The following is a 6,593-nucleotide window of genomic DNA, read 5'->3' as shown; positions in this document are numbered from 1 at the left end:
GTTTATAAATCTCCAGGATTTTAAGTATTTCCAAAAATGTCTAAAAAATTGTTAGGGCTTAATACATAAACCTTGAGCAAGGAGGAGTTTCCTCCCGACTTCTTTCTCCATCTGGGCATTGGTGTTTCTTTACAGATTTCCTCCTTTGTTTCTGCTGAGTAGCCTGCATCTTATCAAAGACAACAGAGTGGGCTATGTGAACACTGGTTTCTACTGCTGCTAGAAATGCGTTTAAATCCAATCCAGAGGTAATTCAGTATTTAAGAAATTATGTTTGGGTGCTGGAGAGATGGCTCAGCAGTTAAGAGTCCTTGCTGCTCTTCTAAAAGTCCAGTGTGATTCCTAACACCTGTCTTAAGGGACTCACAACTTCTGTAATTCCAGTCCAGGGGATTCCCTCATTTGACCTCCCAGGGTGCCTACAGTCATGTGCACATACCGCGCACACAGACTTGCCATTAAAAATAAAGCTTTAAAATGAAAGAGTTTTTGTTGTTTTTAAAGATGGGGCTGCACTATTGACTAGTTACCAAGATTGTTAGTGAAGCTTTGGTACCTTAAATCTGTTGGTGAAAATGAGCCATAATCTGGACAGAATCAGGATAAATGTTCCAGGTCACAAAACTGTAGTCAAAACCTTTTCAGTCACTAAAGTGCAGATGTGTTTTGGGAGTTCAGCAACTGCGGAAATATGATCATAGTTATGTGTCTTAGGATTTCCACTGCCATGAGAAAAGTGACCAAAAAGCACCCCGGGGACAAAATGATATATTTCAGCTTACATCTCTCAGGTCACACGCCAACACCAAGGGAAATCAGGACAGGGACTCAAGAGGGCAGAATCTAAGGAAGGAACTGAGGCAGAAAGCACTGAGAAATGCTACTTACTGCCTTGTTCCTCATGGCTCACCAGTCTACCTTATATCATCTAGCCCCGTACCTGCCCAGGGGTGGCACTGTCCCTAGGGAGCTGGGCTCACCCATACCACAGTCTTGTCTGCAGACCAGTCTTGATTTTTTTCCCTCAATTGAGGTTCCCTCTTTCAAAATGACTTTAGCTTGTGTCAAATTGTCATAACTAGTTGCACAGTGACCTGAATTCAGGACTTAAGGATCTGATAGTGATTACTAAAACGTCATCTGTTTCTAGATATTGAAAATCAATTCTTGAAGACTCAAAGCTTTGTGGTCCCTGTTCAAGGGCACAGTGGCTGCTGGCAGAAAGTCTACAACGTGTCCTGTGCCTCAGGTTACCTTGGGAGGCTGCACTAGCGCCTGGGCATTCATAAAAGAAAAAAGGGAGAAGCCCCAGTTACCTACTGCTTGATGAGTGGGTAAACAAAGGGTGGTGTGGTAATATAGTGGTCTAGTTTCTAGCCATGGATAGGGGTAGAGATCTGATACGTCCTATAACATGAATAAGTATCACAAACATTAAGCTCAGTTGAAAGTAGCCAAAGGACTGAAGAATGGGTCACTTCTTTATTAGATGATTTGATTTCTAGTAAATGAGACACTTGAAGCAAAAAGTTAGATTGGTAACTGATGGGGGTGGGGTCTGGAGGAATGAAGAGTAGCTACTAATGAATAAAGGTTTTTTTCCTCGAATGACAAAAATATTTTAAAAATCAATAGGGTGATGGTTGCATAATTTTAAGAACATACTAAAAAAACCTACTGGGTTATATACTTTAAGAGTGAACTTCCTACATAAATGTATTAGTTCTCAGTATTTATAGATCACATTTCTTTCATGTCTGTGTATGTTTTGTCTGCATGTATGTATGTTCACTGTGTGCATGTGTGGTGCCTGAAAAGACACAAGAGGGTGCTGGATCCCCTAGAAATGAATTTACAGATGTCTGTGAGTTTCCTTCCATGCGGGTGTGGTTGTAGGTTGAAGGGTTTGTGCTGAGGTACTGAGGACTCCCTTTCTCCTCCAGGAGCATGCAGAGTACCTTCCAGTACCGTGAACTCTGGTTAGTAGGTGAGTAATCTAGTTAGACACCAGCTCAACTTCTCCATATTCAGTGACAGAAGTGTTACCTTCAGAAACAAGACCTTAACATCAGGTTTTGTGAGCAACCAAGAGCCTTGGCAATAGCTGTGCTATTTGGTTGTTTCCATGGGTCCCTTTGGTGAATGACTCAACAGGCTGTAACCTGTTCCTGGCACTGGAGGTTTAATTTAGTGGTACAAGATCTAGTTGAAACCTTCTCTCCCTTGTTTTTTTGTCTCCCTGTGGGTTCCTTTCACATATGTATATGAAGCTTCTAGGGTAGTCAGTTTCCATATAGTTTTTCAAAGGACCTTTAGTATTGATTATCCCTCTCCATTTTCCCTCCTTTACCTTTCTGTCCCATCCCCCTTTTATTAAACCATCCAATTCTAGTTTTCCTTTTAGCTTCCAAACACTTTAGACTACTTCCTTTCCTTGAGAGATACTCTCCTCCCTCCTGGTCCCTTAGTAGGTCCCAAACCTCTGTGGCTATTCAGATTGTAGTTCCCATATCAGAACCTTCAAAGAGAAAACATACAATATTTCTCTACATGTGCTGAACGCTGTAGGCTTTTATCGCTGGAGTCTGACATGGGCTCACAGCGCATCACTATGCCCGTGGAACTGTGTTGCCAAGGATGAAGCAGAGCTCAGCTCACTCTGAACCAAGGACTTGCCCTAGCAGGACCCTTGTTTGGTTCAGTGGGGAGACTTAACCAGTGTTTTGAACATTTACTGTTGGGTTTGGGAGAGGGGTGCAGGTGGCTAAAGGGGAAGGGGAGGCGGGAGGGGGTCGGTAGGGCCTGTGGAGGGGCAGGTAATAGGGCCTGAGGAGGGGCAGAAACTGTTGGGGACAGTAAGGGTCTACCAGGGAGAAACATACTGTCCAGACCTGCAGCCTGAGGGAGGGCAGAGGTCATGCTGCTTAAGGCTCTTCTTTCATGGAGACCACTGGGTTTTGTGCCTGCTTTAGGCTCCTAGGCACCTGAAACCTGCACACCTTGGAAGAGCAGCTCCTAGGCTTTCTTTACGAGAAGCAAAACAAAGAAGTTAGTTTACAAATCCTTTTACATTGTCTCGTTTAGAGCACTTTATTGGGTGCTTTAAAGGGATTTAGCTAAGAAAACCACATACTTTTTTATGTGTACACTTAAACTTTTTGAGGTTTGAGTGTTTTGCCTGCATGTATTTTCAATGTACTACGCATGCATAGGAAGAGGGTGTTGGATCTCCTGGAACTGGAGTCACAGACTCTTGTGATCTGCTATATGGGTGCTAGGAATCAAACCCAGGTCCTCTACAGGAAAAACTAGAGCTTATAAATGCCAAGCCATCTCTCCAGCCCTTAATGTATATATTTTTAAATGCTATGTTATATGCAACACAAAAAATTGTATCATGAGATAAATTTTCACATAAAATGTCAACTCAAAGCCAAAAAAAAAAAAATCACCAAGAATCTTATGTCATTTCATGCTTGCTGAGGAATCTCATAAGGAAATTTTCAACTTGAACTATAACTCTGTCCCCCCACCCCTTACATACATGTTGTGTGTGCTTTGGTTCATATGTGAAGGCTAGTGGTTCACATTCTCTTCGAAAATTTCTCTTCATCTCATTGAAAAAATCATATATGTGTGGTCCCCATGCCCCACGCATGCCAAGTGTAAGTGTGTGATGGTCAGGAGAGAACTACATTTGACAGTTGTGTTCTGCCATGTTGTGGGTTCTGGGGATTTAACTTAGGCCGATGGGTCTGCCAGTAGGTGCCCTCCGCTGATGAACCTGTGGTTCCTCCACCTCAGCTTTGGAGACAGATTCTCTCACCCAAATCCCCACTGTGTTTGACTGATTGTCTTGGAGTATACTTATTCACCTAGACTTGCAGGTAAGCAGGCTTTGGGCATCCTCCTGTATCCACAAATCCAGCACCAGTTTCTCAAGGTGCTGGGGGTTCTGAAGTCAGTGTCTCAGGCTTACAGGGCGAGTACTTTCCCAAATGAGTTTTACCAATCACTGCAGCCCTCTTTCCTAGTCCTTGTTTCTTATTTCTCACTAGACCATAGGCAGGAAACAATGGCCCTCAACAGTAGATTCTCCATAGCTCACATGCTTCTTGACCACATCTGTGGTTGTGAGGTTATTTAGTCTATAGTTATTCAGTCTTCCACATTAGAGCTTCATACAAATAATAGTAAAGTAAATAAGAGTTTTCAAAGTATTCTTTTGCTTACTAAATGTATTCTTTAAAAACACCGAATATTCCAGATGTATTTATCCATTCTGCCAATCCATTTATTCTTCACGTGTAACCTAGCTATCTACTGTACAGCATACATATCTACTAGATCTCAAGATCTTCTCATTCTTAAAATATTCATGTTTCTCTGCCCAGTCAGCTTTCCTTACATTCTGTAAATTTAAATATTGAATTACAATGAATGATGCTCAATTAAATCCCTAGTATTTTTTGGCTTAAAGCCTTTTGAAAATCAAAGCAAGGGAGCTATGATGCTCCTTCTGGATAGGTTTGCTCAATTTTGGTGATAGATCATGGACACATTTAGAGGTATAAGACAAAGCCATTTGCTACCATCTGGTGTCTGAATTAACATGGACACTCTGTCTGTTGTCTGAGGACTATGCTGTATCCCCGTTGGCAGTAAATATAGAAACACTACTTCTGGGCATTGAGAAATGAAAAAATCAAAGTATTGATGACTGAGCATTTATATTTTTGTTGTTATTGCTATTCTAAATCTGTTCACATTTCATAGTCTTAAGAGCTGAGATTTACATAGATACATGTGACCTTTAGAATTGTCATGGGCCTGTGGATTGAGTCATGTTTCATTTGATGTAAGGCACAATGGACTACATGATAACCTTTTATTTTGTATGGTAGCAAAATAAAAAACCTTGCCAATTATAGTCATAAAATATCATGAATTATAAGTGGCAGACATCAGGAATGCTTAAGTGTGAAATAAAGAGTAAGGTGGGTGCAGTAGAACTGCCTGCATTCCTACCTACTGGGAGGATTACCAAGTTCAAGGCCAGCTTCAGAAATATAGTTTTAAAATATTGTAAGGTTATTTGAATAAAAAATTTTGCATCTGCAGTAGGTATAATTCTATTCTCTTCATTGAAGTACTATGTTTGTTACCATTAGGAAGACCAATCATAATTGTATCCAGCAAACACTGAGCTGCCAGGCGATGGAAGCATTTGACCGTGCTCTTGAAGTGAGTTGAAGCATCACAGCAACACTGTGTAAGATAGCTGCAGCACTGTGTAAGATAGCTACAGTGGTGAATCCCCATTCTACAGATGGAGAGATTGATTTGTGGAGCTCATAGGAAGTCTATGTTGTAACTAGTAACACTCAGTGATTAGAGTAGGATTCAAATCCAATCTGAGTTCAATCTACTGTTATCCAGAGAGTGTTCTGAGGAAGGATGAAGCCTGATATAGAGCACTCGCCTTGAATGGGACAGCCATGCACTATATGCCTAGCACAGCAAATGAACACCTGAGTAGAGAAATAAGTAAATAAGAAAATTTTAGTTTCTTCTCTTACATCAGAAGGAAATGCACGTTTCTGTCTAGTATTTACACTTGAGTGTGCCTTTACATAGCAATCTGTAGTTTTCTAAGATGTCCTCTCAATTTGTAGGACGTCCCTACTCTATGCCTGTGCCCACAACCATCCCGATGTGGTAACATTGTTAGTCTCCAACAACTGTACGGATATTGATATCCAGGATGATGCAGGCTGCACACCCTTGATTAAGATAGCTATCGGGCAACAGTTTTGGTAGGAGATGGATTAGATATTATCCTTGTTTGGTTTTTGTGGCTGTGATGAAACATTGGCCAAAACCACACCAGCTTGGGAAAGGAAATGTTTATTCGGCCTACAATTCCACATCACAGTCAGTCACGAAAGGAAACCAGGGCAGGAGTTCAGGCAGGACCAGAGGCAGGAAATGAAGCAGAGGTCATGGCGGAAGGCTGCTTGCTCTCCCATAACTTTTTCCAAGGCTTGCTCAGATTTCTTAATCTACTCAGGACCACCTGCCCAGTAGGCCACCACCCCTAGGAAGCTGTGCCCTCCATATCAACCTCAATCAAGGAAATGCTCTACAGACTTCCCAGAGTCCAGTCTGGTGGAGGTGATTCCTCAAGTGAGGTCCCTTCTTTCCCGGCGTCTTCAGCCTATCTAAGTTTCTCCCCTATCAAAAGGCCAAAGCAGTTTTTTATTCAACCAATGAAAGCAACACATAGAAAGAAGGACCTCCTACACCAGGTCTCTAGAACTCATGGTGGAAGAAGAGTGCCAACTCCCAAAAGTGATGCTCTGACCTCCACATAAGCACCAAGGCACAAGCACACACACACACACACACTTGCAACATGTAGCCCTGGAACTTGCTATATATATATACACCATGCTGGTTTAGAACTTGGCCTCTGTCTCCCAAGTGCTGGGATTAAGTGCACCACTATGCCCAGCCCTAGAACGATATTTTAAATCTATTAAAAATCACCTCTCAACTGTGAACTGAAGTTCTCCGAAGATGCCACATGAGTG

The sequence above is a fragment of the Microtus ochrogaster genome, chromosome 8 (genome assembly GCF_000317375.1).
Source record: "Microtus ochrogaster isolate Prairie Vole_2 chromosome 8, MicOch1.0, whole genome shotgun sequence".
In the NCBI taxonomy this organism is placed as follows: domain Eukaryota; kingdom Metazoa; phylum Chordata; class Mammalia; order Rodentia; family Cricetidae; genus Microtus; species Microtus ochrogaster.
Note: the sequence above shows the minus strand (reverse complement) of the source record.